This window comes from Schistocerca piceifrons, chromosome 1 (genome assembly GCF_021461385.2).
Source record: "Schistocerca piceifrons isolate TAMUIC-IGC-003096 chromosome 1, iqSchPice1.1, whole genome shotgun sequence".
Classification (NCBI taxonomy): domain Eukaryota; kingdom Metazoa; phylum Arthropoda; class Insecta; order Orthoptera; family Acrididae; genus Schistocerca; species Schistocerca piceifrons.
This window is the reverse complement of record NC_060138.1, coordinates 1,120,679,059-1,120,701,130: the sequence shown is the minus strand read 5'-3', so window position 1 is coordinate 1,120,701,130 and position 22,072 is coordinate 1,120,679,059.

Here is a 22,072-nt window from a genome sequence, read left to right as displayed (position 1 = left end):
AAGATCTGTCCCCTATACTAAAACTTGTGGGAGACCAGCTCGGGTAGCATTTGTGTATCAGTGATCGAGGATATCAAGGACCAGATAGTTACACAAGTTGCGGGCCAGCTTGCCCGGGGAGAGGATACAACGGATTTTTGACAACGTTCCCGACCGAATCAGACCATGCATCCAGGGCAGAGAGGTCTCAATGTCATACTGATAAGCGGACTTATGCTGCCAAGTTCTTTGTAAATTAGACTCAGTTATGAAATGTCTGAAATAACATCACATACCCTACCACCCCTGAAGATTCATTTAATTTCCTCCTTCCCTTCACTGATACGTTCTATTGCGCATCTCCCAGACAAAACCATGCCGAGGTCGTCCTGTACTCCTGCCAGAAGTGCTAAAGCTGCCAGAAAACACTGCTTTGTGCAATATTTTTTACACAGATGTAGGAAATGTTGTAGTTTGTAAGGTAGATTTAGTAAAAAGTCATGTTGTTGTTGTGGTCTTCAGTCCTGAGACTGGTTTGATGCAGCTCTCCATTCAACTCTATCCTGTGCAAGCTCCTTCATCTCCCAGTACCTACTGCAACCTACATCCTTCTGAATCTGCTTAGTGTATTGATCTCTTGGTCTCCAGCCGGCCGAAGTGGCCGTGCGGTTAAAGGCGCTGCAGTCTGGAACCGCAAGACCGCTACGGTCGCAGGTTCGAATCCTGCCTCGGGCATGGATGTTTGTGATGTCCTTAGGTTAGTTAGGTTTAACTAGTTCTAAGTTCTAGGGGACTAATGACCTCAGCAGTTGAGTCCCATAGTGCTCAGAGCCATTTGAACCATCTTGGTCTCCCTCCACGCTGCCCTCCAATGCTAAATTTGTGATCCCTTGATGCCTCAAAACATGTCCTACCAACCGATCCCTTCTTCTAGTCAAGTTGTGCCACAAACTTCTCTTCTCCCCAATCCTATTCAATACCTCCTCATTAGTTACGTGATCCACGCACCTTATCTTCAGCATTCTTCTGTAGCACCACATTTCGAAAGCTTCTATTCTCTTCTTCTCCAAACTGGTTATCGTCCATGTTTCACTTCCATACATGGCTACACTCCATAGAAATACTTTCAGAAACGACTTCCTGACACCTAAATCTATACTCGATGTTAACAAATTTCTCTTCTTGAGAAACGCTTTCCTTGCCATTGCCAGTCTACATTTTATATCCTCTCTACTTCGACCATCATCAGTTATTTTACTCCCTAAATAGCAAAACTCCTTTACTACTTTAAGTGTCTCATTTCCTAATCTAATCCCTTCAGCATCACCCGATTTAATTTGACTACATTCCATTATCCTCGTTTTGCTTTTGTTGATGTCCATCTTATATCCTCCTTTCAAGACACTGTCCATTCCGTTCAACTGCTCTTCCAAGTCCTTTGCTGTCTCTGACAGAATTACAATGTCATCGGCAAACCTCAAAGTTTTTACTTCTTCTCCATGAATTTTAATACCTACTGCGAATTTTTCTTTTGTTTCCTTTACTGCTTGCTCAATATACAGATTGAATAACATCGGGGAGAGGCTACAACCCTGTCTCACTCCTTTCCCAACCACTGCTGCCCTTTCATGTCCCTCGACTCTTATAACTGCCATCTGGTTTCTGTACAAATTGTAAATAGCCTTTCGCTCCCTGTATTTTACCCCTGCCACCTTCAGAATTTGAAAGAGAGTATTCCAGTCAACATTGTCAAACGCTTTATCTAAGTCTACAAATGCTAGAAACGTAGGTTTGCCTTTTCTTCATCTTTCTTCAAAGATAAGTCGTAAGGTTAGATTGCCTCACGTGTTCCAACATTTCTACGGAATCCAAACTGATCCTCCCCGAGGTCCGCTTCTACCAGTTTTTCCATTCGTCTGTAAAGAATTCGCGTTAGTATTTTGCAGCTGTGACTTATTAAACTGATAGTTCTGTAATTTTCACATCTGTCAACACCTGCTTTCTTTGGGATTGGAATTATTATATTCTTCTTGAAGTCTGTGGGTATTTCGCCTGCCTCATACATCTTGCTCACCAGATGGTAGAGTTTTGTCATGACTGGCTCTCCCAAGGCCATCAGTAGTTCTAATGGAATGTTGTCTACTCCCGGGGCCTTGTTTCGACTCAGGTCTTTCAGTGCTCTGTCAAGCATCATTGAAAAATATTAAATGCACAGAAGAAATTTTACGTATCATTGTAGTATGTGAACTAGATATTGTATAAACTTTTTAAAATAACTGGAAATAAAACAAAATGTATGTCTTACCCTTTACGGCAGATTTAGTATGTTGCGTAATGAAGAATAGTTATTATTTGATCCTTATAAATTATTAAAGTGCATAGCTTAATTGTAAATAAAAGAAAAATGAGGTTTAATTAAGTGTTGAGAAGACATTCCTTTCTAAAACTTCTCTTTCCATTACAATTTCACTCTCTAATTTCTTGCTTTGAGCAAATAAACTAATTGATTATGTCATTCAAGTCAAATTTAACAGCTGCATCGTATGGTTTCAACGTCGTCCGTCAACAGATATCATAGTGGCATAGATACCACAGCGTCATCTGTGTCTGCCTTTTAATAGGGAATGCTCACAGCCAGAAGCGTTAGTGTGATGAAAACGCGCGAAGCAAGCCGGCAACCATGCCACGGAGACGCACTCACGCTTCCGACAGCCATCTGAGCGAGTTTGAAACGGTTCAAATTGTGGCCTTCCGAGTTGCGGGACGGTCCTGTCTGGGAAGTACCACACAAGTTGAACGTGGTGCGTCGTTTGTGCAACGTCGCTGGTATCAGTGGCCACGTGAACATTCTCACACTGTAGACGAGGTTCTGGACGTCCGCACAGCGACGCCTGCCAGGATTGCATAGCTACCTCAGCACAGATAAGAGGGCTTGTGATCCCAAACTTATCAAACGAACTGTTGGGAGCCTGTCATTAACAAAGGGACTACTGGCACGCACACTTCTAGCCCGTCTTCCATTCACGCCACAGCATCGACTTGCGCGGCTCGACTGGTGCCGTCAGAGGATCACTTGGAAGATGGGATGGCGCGTCGTGGTCTTCAGTGATGAAAGCGGATTCTGCCTGCACGCAAGTGATGGTCACTTGCGCGTACGACATAGACGTGATGAGTACTGGCTCGTAGAGTCCATGTGTCCAAGACACTCCGTCATCAGGCCACGAGTGGCCTACCGGGACCATCCGACCGCCGTGTCATCCTCAGTGGAGGATGCAGATAGGAGGGGCGTGGGGTCAGCACACCGCCCTCCCGGTCGTTACGATGGTATTCTTGACCGAAGCCGCTACTATTCGGTCGAGTAGCTCCTCAAATTGGCGTCACGAGGCTGAGTGCACCCCGAAAAATGGCAACAGCGCATGGCGGCCTAGATGGTCACCCATCCAAGTTCCGACGACGCCCGACAGCGCTTAACTTCGATGATCTCACGGGAACCGGTGTATCCACTACGGCAAGGCCGTATGTGTCCAAGACACAGTGATTGAAATGGCTCTGAGCACTATGGGACTTAACATCTGAGGTCATCAGTCCTCTAGAAATTGGAACTACTTAAATCTAACTAACCTAAGGACATGACACACATCCATGCCCGAGGCAGGATTCGAACCTGTGACCATAGTAGCAGCGCGGTTCCAGACTGATGAGCCTAGAACCGATCGGCCACCCTGGCCGGCAGACATAGGGCCCCACCCAATGTCTTATGGTCTGGGGTGCGATAAGCTACAGCTCTCTTTCACCTTTGGTCTTTCTGGAGGGAGGGGAGGGGGGACCCTAACCATTGGTGGGTGCGTCAGAATGTTCTTAGACCTGTTCTTTTGCTGTTCTCGAAACAGGAAGGTGATTTGTTGTTCCAACAAGATAATGCTCGCCCACACACTGCCCGTGAAACTCAACATGCTCTGTAAGGCGCGCAGCAGCATCCTTGTCCAGCACGATCTGTGGACTACTCTCCAATCAAGCGTGTGATTGATATGATGGGATGAGAAGTGACTTGTACGACTCACCAACAAAGAATTCTCACAGAACTAAGAGAGCAGGTCGAGTAGACGTGGCACAACATTTCCAGGGACAATATTCACCATCTGTACAATCTACTGGATGCCAGAGTCAGCCGCCTGTGGAGACTGCACCGTGTACTAATACAGATGTTTCTGTATGGATCGATACCTGGTACCTCAGATGCTGTTGCACTATTGATCTGTAAATGTAATCATTTCATGTATTCCATACACATTGTCGCAACAATAAACCTTGGGTGAATTGGAAACCTCTACAAAAGCGTACCGGTACTATTTTTTTTCCAGCAATGTATATCCTTTCCAACTTGTTACAAGTAACTCCCGCCAATAACACAGGTCTGCGACATAAAAATTGTTTCAAATTTGTTAAGTGATTTTTGTACTGTTTTCAACGCTGATTTCGGGAAAAACAGTGAAAAAATTCCATCATGTACAGTTATTTCACAAACTGCTTGTCTAGTTTTAGATTTTTTTGAAATTTCAGCACTCTAGTGAGTTTGAATTTTGGTTTTTTGGATCTCTACACACTGTTATTTAGCCGTTTCTATACTAGATATACGTAAAATAAAGAGTAATTCGGAGAAACCAGCAGTATTTTCATGCCAGTGCCTGTCTGTCGCGCTGCGCCTTCCCCCGCCATCACCAAGCAGTGAGCTTCTGTTGTTGTCCTTCAGTTCACAGTACCTCTTCACTCTGTGCTATTCACGTGTTGTTGTTACTAGTGCTTTAAAGTAGTGACTGTTTTCTCGTGTTGTGAAGATGTTTTATGGACAGTGGGCAATGGCTACGAGACGGTGTATAATCTCGCCATATTGCTTCTACTACATTTGTGATAACTATACCGTTAAAAAGTAACAAAGAAACATTTCCGGTTTTGTTAAAAATGTATATTTCGCCTTTTTTGGTGTAAAGTTAGGCGAACAAGATAAGCCTTGGGGGTCACACCAAGTTTGTTCAGTGTGTGTTGAAGAACTGAGGCAACGGCTTCAACGTAAAAAACAGTCCATACGTTTGGAATAGCAATGGGTTGGAGGGAGCCCAAAAATCATAGTAATGATTGCTATTTTTGTTCTTGCAACGTAAGAGGTTTCAATTTGAAAAACAAAAAGGATATTTCTTATCCTAGCATTCAATCAGCCGTTCCTCATGGACCTGAAGTACCAGTGCCCTGTCCTCCAGGTTCTTTGGATGGTACAGATGGTCACAAGCCATTGGCTCACCAAGGTGATAGTGAAGAAGACAGAGATTGCTACGATCCTGGCACAACCGATGCCATTCCATTCTCACAAGCTGAAGTGAACGATTTAGTTAGATACCTAGCCCTTTCTAAAGAATCGGCAGAGGTTTTAGGATCTAGGTTGAAAGATAAACACATGTTGGCTCCGGGTACATCCTTTGCTTGGTATCGATCGAGAGAAAAGGAGTTTTTATCTTTCTTCTCTCAGGAAGGTGACCTGGTGTTTTGCACTGATGTTCCTGGACTTATGGCACGTTTCAAAGTAGAATATGCTCCTGATGAGTGGAGACTTTTTATTGATTCTTCAAAAAGAAGCCTTAAAGCAGTGCTTCTACACAATGGCAACAAGTATGCTTCTATACAAGTTGGACACTTGGTTCACTTAAAAGAACGTTACGATAACCTTGAACTGGTTTTAGGCAAACTCTGCTATTCAGACCACAAATGGACACTATGTGGTGATTTAAAAGTGATTTCAATGCTGCTTGGTCAACAAAGTGGCTATACAAAGTTCCCTTACTTTCTCTGTGAATGGGAGAGTAGAGACAGAAAGCAACACTAGGTAAAAAACAAACTTAGCCCTTGAGAAAAACCTTACAGATAGGGACTAAAAATGTTGAGAGGAAAAGCCTTGTGGATCCCAAAAGGTGTTGCCTCCACCACTTCACAGTAAGTTGGGGCTGGTGAAACCATTTGTTAAGGCATTACCAAAAGAAGGGGAATGTTTCAGATATCTTTGTGGAAAATTTTCTGGTTTATCCGAGGCAAAGGTAAAGGAAGGAATCTCTGTCGGACCAGACATTAGAAAACTAATGACAGATGCCATCTTTGTGGACAAAATAGAAACAAAGGAAAAGGGAGCATGGACATCTTTTAAATCAGTTTTTACCGCTTTCCTAGGAAACAAAAGAGATTCGAACTACAAGACAATCGTCGCAGACATGCTCGACAACTTTAAGAATCTGGGCTGTAACAAGAGTATTAAAGTTCATTTTCTCCACTCACATCTTCCCTGCAAACCTTGGTGATGTAAGCGAAGAGCAGGGCAAAAAATTCCATCAAGACATCAAAGAAATGGTAAGAAGATATGAAGGAAGATGGAACGTCAACATGATAGCGGACTACTGCTGGATGATAAAAAGAGATGATCCTCAACGAGTCCACAGCCGGAAAAGCAATAAAAGAAGCTTCGGCTGAAACCGAAAGCGTTATTATAAGGACTTATGAGCTTAAAGAGAAATGGAAGTGTACTGGAAATACAGTTTAGAACACGATTTATAAATAAAATAAAATTTTATAACATTGGAAAAATATGGTAAATTGCTAAAATTTTGTTATTATACCCAAAAATAGTCCCTTTTTTGCGAGAAAACCTCATGTGATAGAAAAAAATGGATTGCATTTTTCAAATCAGCGCTGAAAAGTATCAAACAACTTTCCAAAAACATTTTTTGGTGACCTGTGTAATCACCGCAACAACAAAACGGTAATGCAGTTCAAAGTCAGTAAGGAAAGAGTTACAGGAAAACACCGTACTAAAATTTACATTCAAGTAAATGAAATTGATCCTTATCATTTACTCCTAGCCATCTTCGTCTCTTTTGCTCAAATCGACCTCCAAAGTAACTAATGTGTCTCCACGCTTTGCTCAGGACAGAACAAGTCCACGCTCACTGATCGATTAACGCTCGTCGAAAACAAAAACAAGGGAACTGCCTAAGCAGAATCTGACGCTCTTACGCTGGGACGCACTTTCGAATTGCTCTGTAGGCCTTCTGTACCAGAAAAGAAACCTCACTGATCACGAGGGGTCACTAATGCCAGACTTGCGAAATGATAATCGCTTTGAAACACCAACTCTGCCTCAGAAGGCTCTCGTCTTGCCACCTCAACCTCACGACGACTCCCTAATTTCATGAACACCGAAACCGTTCCACAAAATCGTTTAACATTGCGGGCTTTCAGCCAGTCAGATGGTTCAAATGACTCTGAGCACTATGGGACTTAACATCAGAGGTCATCAGTCCTCTAGAACTTAGAACTACTTAAAACTAACTAACCTAAAGACATCACACACATCCATGCCCGAGGTAGGATTCGAACCTGTGACCGTAGCGGTCGCGCGGTTCCAGACTGAAGCGCCTAGAACCGCTTGGCCATCAGTCAGTCAGAACCAGGAGCGGAATGCAGGCGTATTGAGTGGCCATTTCCTGGTCCCGCTGACAGCGCTTGTCCAAGGTGCTCCCTCCCGGCACGACTTTAAGAACTCTAATCATACAATGAAAGCTTTCACGACCGGATTGTTCAGCGCAACCAGGAGCACCTCAGAAGATGTCCAACGTAGCCTTGGACGAAATGTCAGGGATTGAAGAGTTCCATGGACCACGGCCATACAACCCGGAAAAATTCTCAGCATTAAGAACTTTTCCTGCAACGGATATTGGAGACACCGGCCATCATGGGGAAATTACTCTCCCTGTAATCCAGCCGTATTCGATCCGGCCACAACTCATTTAGGAGGATTAGGGAAAGACCAGTTTGTCTGCTCCAGACTGAAGAAGAACCCCTTTCCACCTGTAGCCAGGTACCGGCCCAGGTGACCACTATAGGGAACAGATCTAGAACACATCGTACGTTATGGTGAAATGTAACCGTCGTTTGCTTCTGACTGGTGAAAGTGGTACGCAGTCGGACTTTCCTTACGATATCCTCAATAGAGTGCAAGATGACCGACTGCAATGCTCGCTCTGCGTCAGGTATGTCAATGATCACAGTGTCTGTTTATAAGCTGAATGATCAGAAGGTTTGACCACTGTACTGCAACGAACACCGTCGCAGCAAGACAAATAAAGTAGAAATGCAGACGATCTTGTTATATTTATACGCAGAGGATCGCGTAAACAGGAGCAGTTGTAAGACAGTAGAGCACTTACAATGTACCTGTACATCAGAATATTTTATGATCTGAAGATGGCAGTAGCTGAAACCGATTAACAGTGAAGCGTAAATGTTTGTGTGATCAAGACGGACCTTTAAAATAAAGTGCAACAATAGATTACGGACTCATTTTCATACTTTATGTCTTCAATTGATGAAGGACAGTATTTTGGTTATTTGATTCAAATCAAGTCTGATTTTAACGAGTAATTTATTTACTCTAACATCTCGTCACATACCATATTAAAATTACAGAAAATAAGTTTCCAACGAAATGAACAAAAAGTAAAACAGCTCCAACACAATGAGCAGAAGGTTATCTAAAATATTGAAACACAAAGCTCTCTAGAACGTCAGTTTAATCGAGAATGCCCCGCTAACACTGTGGGGAGGTACCTCATTTACGTGGAAGACTTCTTAGGAAACGCAACAAGCTTTCCTACCCTGTGCAGCTCGCAAATGCAAAGTAAACGAGTCCAAGACGCGCGTAATAACACGATTAACCATGCCAGAGAAGTTGCATAGCAAATCCTGCGACTTGACAGCAGCTCAGAAAGTGGTTAGGGCTGACGTGAAATGCGACACTTACTCCAAATTCAACAAACGTGAGCCAGATTGCGACTATCGGCACCGGAGCACCCGAAATTATCCTCCTCCAAACTTGACTACCCACCTTTAAGAAAGCTCCACGTGGAAGGGCCATCACAAAGCTACTGCGAACGTTGTCACCGAAATGTTGCTTTCTTCTTACATTAACACTGGAGAAGCCCGCAGAAATTTCCCTTTCTTGGTTAACAAATGGTTCAAATGGCTCTGAGCACTATGGGACTTAACAGCTATGGTCATCAGTCCCCTAGAACTTAGAACTACTTAAACCTAACTAACCTAAGGACAACACACAACACCCAGCCATCACGAGGGAGAGAAAATCCCTGACCCCGCCGGGAATCGAACCCGGGACTTGGTTAACAAAATGAATCTCAGCCACCAGTAAGGTCTCACTCCCATGGCGATCCATTTGCGTAGACGCACGGTTGCGAGTAAAGGCCATTTAATGTTGTAACAAAATCTGGAGCGTACGGCTGCGAGTTCTCTCACTGTAGCTGAACGGAGACGCGGTAGCCCGTTCGTATATCTGCATACGGGGAGGTGAATTTGTCACCCTCAGCGATACAGTAGTGACATGCAGTGACTTAGCGGCAGACTGATTTAAAACCAGAAAACCCCATGTGCCCCAAAGCGTGAAGCAAGTGCCTACCAAATCCAGCTTCCTCAAACTGCAGAGCCCTGCGGGCGACGTCCCTTCTCCAGAGCCTGTGTGACTGACCTCCAGTGGTCAAGTCAGACCACGAGACGAACATCTGGTCGCCCTCGTTTCTAACAATAAAATGTGAAGCGTTCTTCTATATCTACATCTATATGGATACTCCGCAAGGCACCGAATGGTGCGCGGCGGATAGTACTCTGTACCACATTTCCTTTCCTGTGGGAAAGCGCCTGTCTATTTGCCTCCGTATGAGCCCTAATTCCTTGTATCTTATCTTCGTAGTTGAGCCGTGCGCGGCTCGTGTTCACCCCGTTTATTGTTTGTCATCTTCTCTTTACGATACTGCCGCCTCGTTTTCTTATTCCATCTGCCGGCGTCACTTACTTCCTGCCTTACCTGCCCGTGAGTACCAGCAGTTGCGCTTATCGATAAGTGCACTGTCGTACTATCTCTGGAGCGACCTCTACTATTTCCGTGTCGTCTTCTGTCGGGAGTGCAGTGGCGGACGGATCAGTAGTGAAGACAGTCGGGGGGACGGACCAGCAGTGCAGTCTGGAACGGAGCGGCAGTGAGGTGCGGACAACCAGTGCTCGCCGACCGCTGGCGACACACATGCACTGTCAGACGGAAGGAGATTGGAGCGGGATGACCGTTGGTTGGTCGTTCGGTCGGTCGTCTCATCGGGCGACGTGTATTTTGGTCCTTTGACCGTTTCTGGGCTTCGTCAGTTGGTCATCTTGCCGGACGTGGGTCGGTTCCTTCTTTGTGCAGAGATGTCGTGCCCAGGTCGACGTGTCTCCGAGTTCCGAACGGACATGGAGTTTGAGTCGGTTTGGAGCTGCAGTTTACTTCGGACAACCAAGATTCGCCCGACCGTGCCGACACACGTACTTGAGTGGGAAAGACCTGGGTTGGTCGTTCGGTCGGTCGTCTCATAGGACGACGTGTATTTGGCGCCGACCGCTTGTGGAAACCTGTGTCGAATTGATTCGTCCTTGTTGCTCCACATTGATTGCTTTTACGATTGTTCGGGTTTTGGTGCAAGTGTGTTTACGTGGAATCGTGTGTAGCTTCTGTGATTTCCACTGAACAGATAAAAGCTGTCTGCGTACTGGTGTAGGCAGATGGTCTGCTACGACAGGGAAAGGAATTGTTTAGGTTGTTGGTTGGTTCTTCAGCCGTCCCTGGGTCGTGCCGCCACCCGATTATTTAGGCTACGCTTGGCTGCCTGTCTCACCTGAACTGTTGTTAGAGTTCCTCCCCAGGCCGACCATTGGAACACTTCCGAGCACCATTGTTTGTTGTTTGTTACTGTCATTTTATTTGGTCGCAGGTACTGCGCCAGGCCTTCAGCTGTGTATTAATATTGTCTGTTTTATGTTTAGTATAGGGCCTTCAGCCGGACTTCATAACAACTTTAAGATTAGGCCTTCAGCAGTGTTTCATTTAAAATTCTTGTTGCTCTATATTTAGGCCTTCAGCCACATTTGTTTCAGATCCTTGTCTCTAAGGTTTCCCCTTAATTATTGTGAATTCTTGAAACGGCCTTCAGCCGTGTTCTGTAAATGCTTATGTTAAGGTTGTCTTTAATTATTCTTGAGTAATTGTTTGGGCCTTCAGCCGACAAGATACTTCAAGTTTTTTTAAGATGTTTTTCTGTTGTACTGTGGAAAAGCTTATCTTTAAAGGCTCTTTTATTATGTAAAGAAAATTTTTTTATTGGGCCTTCAGCCGAAGAATTAACTTGAATTTTCCTTAATATGGACTTTAGCCGGAATTTGTAAACGCTTGGCTTTTAAAGAATTCCCTAGCTAATCTGAAATATTATTTCGCCCTTTAGCCGAGAAGGTATTGTAATTTTGCTTAAGTAAGACCTTCAACCGTTTTTTTAAATCCTGGTTTTTTAAAAGCTATCATTCAAACTTATTCTGGAGAAGTTACTTGGACCCTCAGCCGTGAATTGATCTTTGTTGTTTTAAAGAGAAAACTGTGCATTGGTTTGAGCAATAAAGTTGTGCGTGTTCTTGTATAACTAACAGTATTTGACCTTGGCCCCTTTCAACAACCTGATCCGGTCTGTCCTGCGAAACCAGATTTCAGTCGTCCTTACGTGCAATGTACACTCCTGGAAATTGAAATAAGAACACCGTGAATTCATTGTCCCAGGAAGGGGAAACTTTATTGACACATTCCTGGGGTCAGATACATCACATGATCACACTGACAGAACCACAGGCACATAGACACAGGCAACAGAGCATGCACAATGTCGGCACTAGTACAGTGTATATCCACCTTTCGCAGCAATGCAGGCTGCTATTCTCCCATGGAGACGATCGTAGAGATGCTGGATGTAGTCCTGTGGAACGGCTTGCCATGCCATTTCCACCTGGCGCCTCAGTTGGACCAGCGTTCGTGCTGGACGTGCAGACCGCGTGAGACGACGCTTCATCCAGTCCCAAACATGCTCAATGGGGGACAGATCCGGAGATCTTGCTGGCCAGGGTAGTTGACTTACACCTTCTAGAGCACGTTGGGTGGCACGGGATACATGCGGACGTGCATTGTCCTGTTGGAACAGCAAGTTCCCTTGCCGGTCTAGGAATGGTAGAACGATGGGTTCGATGACGGTTTGGATGTACCGTGCACTATTCAGTGTCCCCTCGACGATCACCAGTGGTGTACGGCCAGTGTAGGAGATCGCTCCCCACACCATGATGCCGGGTGTTGGCCCTGTGTGCCTCGGTCGTATGCAGTCCTGATTGTGGCGCTCACCTGCACGGCGCCAAACACGCATACGACCATCATTGGCACCAAGGCAGAAGCGACTCTCATCGCTGAAGACGACACGTCTCCATTCGTCCCTCCATTCACGCCTGTCGCGACACCACTGGAGGCGGGCTGCACGATGTTGGGGCGTGAGCAGAAGACGGCCTAACGGTGTGCGGGACCATAGCCCAGCTTCATGGAGACGGTTGCGAATGGTCCTCGCCGATACCCCAGGAGCAACAGTGTCCCTAATTTGCTGGGAAGTGGCGGTGCGGTCCCCTACGGCACTGCGTAGGATCCTACGGTCTTGGCGTGCATCCGTGCGTTGCTGCGGTCCGGTCCCAGGTCGACGGGCACGTGCACCTTCCGCCGACCACTGGCGACAACATCGATGTACTGTGGAGACCTCACGCCCCACGTGTTGAGCAATTCGGCGGTACGTCCACCCGGCCTCCCGCATGCCCACTTTACGCCCTCGCTCAAAGTCCGTCAACTGCACATACGGTTCACGTCCACGCTGTCGCGGCATGCTACCAGTGTTAAAGACTGCGATGGAGCTCCGTATGCCACGGCAAACTGGCTGACACTGACGGCGGCGGTGCACAAATGTTGCGCAGCTAGCGCCATTCGACGGCCAAGACCGCGGTTCCTGGTGTGTCCTCTGTGCCGTGCGTGTGATCATTGCTTGTACAGCCCTCTCGCAGTGTCCGGAGCAAGTATGGTGGGTCTGACACACCGGTGTCAATGTGTTCTTTTTTCCATTTCCAGGAGTGTATATTGGCGGTAGTAGAATCGTTTGGCAATCTGCTTCAAATGGCGGTTCTCTAAATTTTCTCAGCAGTGTTTCTCGAAAAGAACGTCGCCTTCACTCCAGGTATCCCCATTGTAGTTCCCGAAGCGTCTTCGTAACATTTAAGTGCTGTTCGAACCTATCAGTAACAAATCTAGCAGCCCGCCTCTGCATTGCTTCAGCGTCTTCCTTCACTCTGGCCTGATACGGACCCCAAACACTCGAGCAGTATTCAAGGAAACGAAGCGTCCTATATGCGGTCTCCTTTATAGGTGAACTGCTCTTTCCCAAAATTCCCCAACAAAGTGAAGCCGACCATTCGTCTTCTCTACCACAGCTCTCACGTACTCGTTCCATCTCATATCACTTTGCAACGCTACGCCCAGATATTTAAACGACTTGTCTGTGTCAAGCAGGATACTAGTAATACCGTACCCGAACATTACAGGTTTGTTCTTCCTACTCATTCACAGTAACTTACATTTTTTCGCACTAGAGCTAGCTACCATTCATCACACCAACTGTAAATTTTATCTAAGTCGTCTTGTATCTCCCTACACTCAGTGAACTTCGACAACTGACTGTACACCACAACATCGTCAGCAAACAACCGCAGATTGCTGCCCACCCTGTCCGCAAATCATTTATGTATACAGTAACAGCAACGGTCCTATCACACTTCCCTGGGGCACTCTTGGCGATACCCTTGTCTGATGAACACTCGCTGTCGACGACGACATACTGAATTCTATTTCTTATGAAGCCTTCCAGCCACTCATATATCTGTGAACTAACTCCATATGCTCGTACCTTCGTTAACAGCCTGCAGAGGGGCGCCGTGTCGAATGCTTTCCGGAAATATAGAAATATGGAATATGCCTATTGTCCTTCATCCAATGTTCGCAGTATATCATGTGAGAAAAGGGCAAACTGAGTTTCGCACAAGCGATGCTGATTCGTGGTCATAAGTTTCATAGCCTCAAGAAAGTTTATTATATTCGAACTGAGAATATGTTCAAGCATTCCGCAGCAAACCGAAGTCACGGATATTGGTCTATAATTTTGTGGGTCCATTCCCTTACCCTTCTTATATAATGGAGTCACGTGCGCTTTTTCCTAGTCGCTTGGGACTTTGTGCTGGGCGAGAGATTCACAATAAATGTAGGGTAGGTAAGAAGCCATTGCCGTAGAGCACTCTTTGTGAAATCGAACTGGGATTCCATCCGGACCTTGTGATTTATTCGTTTTCATATCTTTCTGTTGTTTCTCTGCACCAAGGATTTTTTTTTTTTTGCTATGTCCTCCATACCGGAGTCTGTGTGATGGTCAAATGACGATGTGTTTGAACGATTCTCCTGTGCGAGCGATTTCTCGAATGTGAATTTTTTAAACTTCGGCTTCCGTTTTGCTAGTTTTGCTACCTTCAACTGCCACAACAGACTGGTCAACAAGGTACTGAATCGAAGCCTTAGATCCGCTTAGCGATTTTACACAAGACCAGAATTTTCCCTGTTTCTCTGCCAGATCGTTTGCTAAGGCGTGGCGGTAGTACATATTGTATGTTTCGCGCATGCCTCTTTTGACAGACGCACGAACCTCTGCTAACATTCGCTTGTCGTCATTTGTGTGTTCTCTTTCGAACTGAGAGTACAACAGCCTCTGCTTCCTCAGAATCCTCCGAATTACGTCATTAAACCAAAGTGGGTCTTTTCTTCCTGAGTTAGTCGAGAAATAAGCAGAGAAACAGTCAAATATCGCATAGACGTATGTCAGTGTCATGTCAAAACATCTATTCTTTATTCACCAATCGCCTTCCAGTTTTTGACAGCTGCCGCATTTAAAGTCCATGTCGCACTGCTATAGGTCACAAAGTGTAATACACACTGTCTATGAACTTCCATTTTCAGAGATATCGGAAATATAATTTCGAGTACTGTTTTGGTTTATTAAAAATAATCCAGGCCAGTTTCATCCTCATGCATATTTCTTTCTAGTTCAACCACTAGTAGCATTTCACTGTTCTAAATGCTATAGTTAGTTAGATTCAGGTCCATGGCATCACTGAATGTTGCTGGAGCAGATCAAGGTTCGAGTCCTGTTAACGTAGCAACTAGAGACCTAATCACAACATAACGAGGCAGTTTAATCTAAAAGTCCAGGTATACAATCAAGCCGTCGTACGCAAATAATACAGTTTTCCAAGTAGAAATCCGGATGCAACAAGTACAAAACACGCGAGGTTTCGCTCTCTCTCTGTTATTGCTCGCCTAACAACTAATATATTAATAAATGAATGAGATAAAATATGTTGCTACGAAAAGAGCCCTGAAATACTTTTTAGGGATGCTCTGCTGTGACTTTCTTTGGATCATTAATTTTCAACAAAACAAAATATATTATGTTCTTACTATTCTGGATCTGGCTTTCTATAAAAGGAAAATTATTTCGTTACTGTAACTCGCTATAAAATTCAACATAGCTTTCTTACTTTACAGTTATTGAAAAGGTTACTGAAAATTATTCCGTTATCAAGACTGATGTTACAGTACGCAATGTTTGTTCAGCATCAAAATTTTGCAGTGAATTTTTGTTACCATTAAAACACCAATAAGTACCTCGACTAACACGAGAACATGAGACTATTATCAGAGAAAAAATGTTTTTACTATAATGTTTTCCATACCAGAACTACGCACAGCAAGATTTCTTTTATGTCCTGAAGGTAAGTTATCTTGTTGCACTTTTAATAGTATCACTTCATCCGCAGCCCGCGTCCTCCTGTAAAACACATCATAAAATCTGTTGCTCTGCTCTTCAATCCCGGAAGCTGAAAGAAATAATTTTGGGTCACTATTACCTGTCCGCTCCGGTCAAAGAAAACCATCATAACGACCGGGAGAGCGGTGTGCTGACCACACGCCCCTCCTATCCGCATCCTCAGTGGGGATGGTCCCGATGGGCCACTAGTGGCCTGGTGAAGGAGTGCTTCATTGCCTGTCCGCTTCTTTGCGGTATGATTGATTTCATTTAATGCACTCTGAATGCTCCGCGGCAGCGGCTCGTTCGTTCGTAGCGCAGCTCTGCACCACGAATAATATTTAAACAGCTGAAAATGTCTTAAAAGGATGGGATAAAATACGAGGCAAGCTTATTACAAATCATAATGCAAGTTTTCACTAAGTAACTCCATTCAAAACATTTAGACAGATTACATTCTTACACACCTTTACAAATCAATGCTTAATGGCGTCCTTCGCTCAATCTTGACAAAAGGATGCTACACAAGCGCACAATACAGCGTCACAGGCTCTTCCTACTCACGTAATTCCAAAAAGACGACAGAGCAATTAATGCTCGGTCACTACTATTTATGCTCGGTTTAATACATTTACATCTTCGTCTGATATTTAATAAGTATCGTCTGTGGCGGTTCCAGTACTCGCCGACACAGATATTATCTTTAAAAAATCGATACGTAATTCTATACAAGTATAAAACATGACACATAATGGTTTCTCTTTATTATATAAAGTTCACACAATCATTGTCCATGCAGAAATAAAATTATAATCATCCAGTTCAATTATTTTTTTTTACCTCATATAGTATGTGTTTTGCCAGGAGACGTTACACAGGTCTTCTCTGCCAGTGGGCGATGTCACGACGCTGTTAGGCCATACCAAGTGGTCTGGTGTGGCCGATGCTGGTTCCTAAATACTAGCCGCGCATCGTAGTTGGTGGCCACCACCGAGGTCGCAAGTGCCGCTTAGTCTGGTCTGTCTGGCGACGTCTAAGTCTGAATCGCCGTTAGGCGTGCATGAGAGACTACGAACACTTGGTAATGCACCCCTGTAAAAGTCTGTAAGAAAAGGATCCATTTACTAATAGGTATCAACCTGGGAAAGCGGACCTACAGCTTAACTTGAAATCCGGTCCACGACTCGTTCTTGGCGACTTCTCACGTCGTTGACAGATGACGGCTACAATGAAGACAGACTGAAAATATCCGTTGTCCGACGGGTTTCACTCGCGTGACCTCTCGTTACCCAGGTAGTCACTTCATTACCAGACAACCAGGCCGGATATTGTTTGTAATGGAAACATTCTAGTTACTTTACACAAAAAAGGTTGAATTTTCTCATTTCCAGAGCACTGAAGGTTGATCTGTTTGAGTTGTTAGAACCCATTCAAATCAAAAAATTTCTTTATTTAAGACGACCGGTTTCCACAGTCACTGCTGTCATCTCCGGGTATTTATCATCTTTCTGCTGAAAAACGTGTTCAATTTACGCTGAACCTCACGCTCAAGATATCAAGTGGATAAAACTCAGCACATTATTAACGTTTGTCATATTTGCCACATCCTACGAACGCGGTACACAGTAGCACATCTGTTTACATACGCTGGACAGCATATGTAAAGAGATGTATTACTGTGTACCGTGTTTATATGATGTAACAAGCATATGTGAGCAATATGTATATGGGCATGGCCTTTTGGACAAGGTGCTTTGTGTTTTTTAAATATTTTAATGATGACAAACGTTTATAATGTGCTGAGTTTTATCCACTTATCTTGGTGCATGAGATTCAGCATAAAATGAACATGATTTACAACAGAAAGATCTGAAGATGACACCAATGATTGCTGAAACCGGTCGTCTTAAATAAAGAAATTTTAATGCGAACTTGGCTTTTGAATGGTTTTTAACAAAAAAAGTATTAACTTTGTAAAGGGTCACTACTATATTGCTACGGCCCACTCGTGCGTGCTGCTCGCGTGTTTGGGTTCCCCGCCAGATCGGTTTAAAGGAAGATTTGGTATCGGGAGTTCGATCAGCGCGCCAGTATTACGGAGATGCTTCGTCAACTCAAATGGGAATCCCTGGAAGGAAGAAGACGTTATTTTCGCGACACACTCTTGAGAAAATTTAGAGAAGCAACGTTTTCGGCTGACTACAGTAAGATTTTTCTTCCACCAAAATAAACTTCGGGTGAGGACCGTGCAGACAAGACAAGAGAAGTTATGGCTTGTACGGACGCGTACAGGCAGTTGTTTGTCTCTCGCTAAATTTGCGAATGGAAAAGGATACAAAACGACTAGCAATGAAATTGGAAATTTGGGGTAAGGGATATGGGACCAAACTGCTATGGTCATCGGTCCCTAGGCTTATGCACTACTTTCTCTTACTTAAACTAACTTACGCTAAGGACAACACACACACACCCATGCCCGAGGGAGGATTCGAAGCTCCGATGGGGGCACCCGCGCTAACCGTGACAAGATGCCTCTGACCGGACGGCTACCCCACGCGTTGGCTAGCAATCAACCAGGTATCCCCGCCGTGCATCTATGGCGGCTTGCGGAGTAGGTACAGGTTGACAATTGTTGAACTATATGAAAAACTCGTTAATTAGTTACAAACTACGGCGTGCACACTTTATTCAACATGTAAACGCCACTATAGATATTCGGATTTAGGTTACGGTATGTTCGATATGCCTGTCATCATTGGCAGACGAATAGCGAAATTCTATATGACCCGCTGAAGTGTCGGAAGATCGATGCTGTCGATGACCTCCTGAATGTCTGTTTTCGGCTCAGCAATGCTTTTGGGGTTATTGCTGCACACCTTGTCTTTAATATAACCCCACAAAAAGAAGCCGCATGTGTTCAGATCCGGAGAATATGGCGGCCAATCGAGGCCCACGACAGTGGCCTCTGGGTACCTCAGAGCAGGAATGCGGTCCCCAGGACATCACTCTCCCGCTTCGACGGGGCCGAGCTCCTTCTTGCATGGACCACATCTTGTCGAAATCAGGGTCACTTTGGATAATGGGCGTGAAATCATCTTCTAAACCTTCACGTACCGTTCGGTAGTCACCGTGCCGTCAAGGAATATCGCACCAGTTATTCCGTGACTGGACATTGCACACCACACAGTCACCCGTGGAGGGTGAAGAGACTTCTCGATCGCGAAATGCGGGTTCTCAGTCCCCCAGATGCGCCAATTTTGAATACTGACGAACTCATCCAAATGAAAGTGGGCTTGGTCGCTAATTCCCAGCATTCCCCGCGGCCAAACGCTTAGTTTGAACGTCCTAACGCAAACCGTTCAGAAGTTATGACGATTTTATTTCATACAGTTCAATAATTGTCACCCTGTATGTTGATGTAGACGTACCATCACTTCAGCCATTGACCAAAATGTATAATCACACGGGAGTAACGCATTTATGATGTATTTCACTTTCATTTCTGCATATGGCAGACCAAATCCTTCAGTTTTATTGATTTCAGATGCCACACACGCTTTTGTTACTTTATTTTGTGTGTCTGACTGCAAGCTGCTGCGCTTAAGTATGCTTAAGTAAAGAATGTGACTAGCGTAAATGGCTTGGAAAAAGTTATCGATGACAGTACACCGTAGTACACAACGACGAGTTTCAGTGAAGACTAGAAGCAGAAATAAACACTCTGGAGAAAGGATTGGATATTGGGACACACGGTAAGTGATCCAGGAGTAGTTAACTTTCTTGTGGAAGGAATAGTTGTACGTGAAGTCAATTAGTGGAATAAGTAAATCAGATCGAGGAGCATCTTCGGTGTAGGAAATAATATGTCGAGACCAAAACAGTTAAGGGGAGGTTTACTATCTTTTGGTTCAAAAAATCGATTTTTTAAAAAATTGCATTTTTGGATCCATAAAAGTGTTTAGAATCCAGCTCTGAAACGGTTTTTCCGAATATGAAACGGAAATGTTTGTTATTCGCGGTGGAACAAAAAAATGCACCTGTCTGAGATCGCCCTTCTTCACGCACCAGTTATTTTCTTTCGAAGGACGAGTTATTGTACCGGTACTTGGGAGGAAACACACAAAATTCAAATGAAAGATGTTTGGAAGTTAGCCCCCAAGCATTTGCATTCTGGTGCGAAGACTGTGGAGATTCCGACTTTCCTGGAAGTGAACGGCTTCAGCGAAGGGTATTCAGCAATTCTAAAGACCAATGCAACGATAGACCTCACCAAGGGACTCTATTCGACGCAGTTCGCCGAGCATTCGGACGACCTCCGGATTCAAGCGGCCGAAAACCGCTTGTCACCGGCCGTACGAGCGGTTGTGGAGCAGCGCAGGATGGCCCAGATCGAGCAGAACGCCCTCTATGAGGAAGAGGAAGGACTAGTTTATGGACCCGGAATAGCAGATTGAACGTAATTTTCATAATATTGCATTTATATGTAGTCAAAACTCCAAACGCGCTTTTCTCTAAATGACGTTTTCTTTATCGTGCGGTACGATAACTTCAAATCTACTGAACCGATTGGCATGATTCTTTGTTTCCTATGAAGCTAACTAAATTGTCTAGGAGTTGTAGCACTTTTATTCCGATCCATCAAATATAAATATTTTTACTTGGCCGATGAAAAAAACCCTATTTTCCTTCAAATGGCCGCCATTTTGTTTCCTATGGTCCAGGTACAACTCCTAAAGAATGTTATACACTTCGCTAACGTCAACTCAATTTTGATTTCAGACGAGCCGGCTCACCTGTGACATACCGCGCGTGGAAGTCTACATCGAAATTTTGTTTCGTTCCAACGGCAATTCCGTCTTTTCTCTTCGACATTTCCGGTCGAAAAAATTCCAGTTTGTAGAGGAAATATCAATAAACATTTTGAGCAAGTTTGACATTGATATCTATGACACATCCGGAGGAAAAAATTCTCAAAGATCATACTTTTTTCGGGCCAAAGATAGTAAACCTCCCCTTAACAGCGACAGAGGAGAAAGAGAATGACTTTAGTTGTGCGATTGGTGATTACAGAATAATCAGAGAGGAAGAAAAAAGTTGTGAACGGTGTGGTGAGTTTGAAGCAGTCTTCAGAAAACGCACGTTTGTGTGTGAGTGCTTTGGAGTGTTCTCTCATGACACTGCGATACCAGGGGACCATGAGAACGCTGCCTTAGTTCCACTGTGCCGATGACATTTGTCTTTGTGCCGGCGGGCTGGCTGTCGTTTATAATGTACTTTTAGCCGGAGTTTCCGAGAGTGGCGTCGCGGGTTTGACAAACGACTCTGCGCTACGTCACAGAGTGTGCGGGTGGGGGGAGAAGGGATGAGTTGAGACAGGTGGCGTGTGGCGTCGTCCGGAGGTAATTTGGTCGCTGCTGCTGCTTGGGGCCATGGGCGGGGCTAATGCACCACCAGAGTGCCCTGCAGATAGCTGCAGCCGACTTGCCCATCACCTCTTATCGCTCGATGGACGCCCGCCTGTTTACCACTCCAGCAGCTCAGCACTGGCGGAGGTGCTTTCAGCATCTACACTCTACAGGGTGGGCTCAAAGCCTTGTTATCCGCGACCTGCCAATCTCTCTGCATCATATATGAGATAAAAATCCGAAATTCCCCAAATATATTCACTAAAATTTAAGCACCAAAAATCTTAACACAAAAGAAAAAGACACAGTAAGATTAAAAATAACTTATGATGAAACGTGGAACAAATATGCCGAAGTTTTACGGTGTTGTCGCGTCAAAAATGAAGAAGATGACACTAATAGAGAATTAAATACAACAGACATAATAACACTACCAGAATCATGAGAAGTATTACAAGAAACAGAAACAGTAAAGCTCATTGTTTACACGGAATAAGCAATCAGTTCCTAAAAGATAGGAGAATGTTTCTTCAACTACGCTTCTTACACTTAATTAACGAATGCTGGGAGAAGTGTGACATACTAACTGCGTGGCATACAGCCGAAACAATATCTCTAGGGGAAAGCAACAACAGCAGAAGAATAAACTTATCCAACTCCGCCTACAAACTATACTCCAGGATAACAAATAATCAGCTTAAGATAATAACTGGTGTAATATTAGAGGAAGAACACTCAGGATTTAGAAGGGTCGCTCATGATCAAATAACACTTATTACAAAAAAACACTTAGAATTCTTTGTGAAATCTCATGCTGCATTTATCAACTGCAAAAAGTCCTTCGATAAAGTAAAC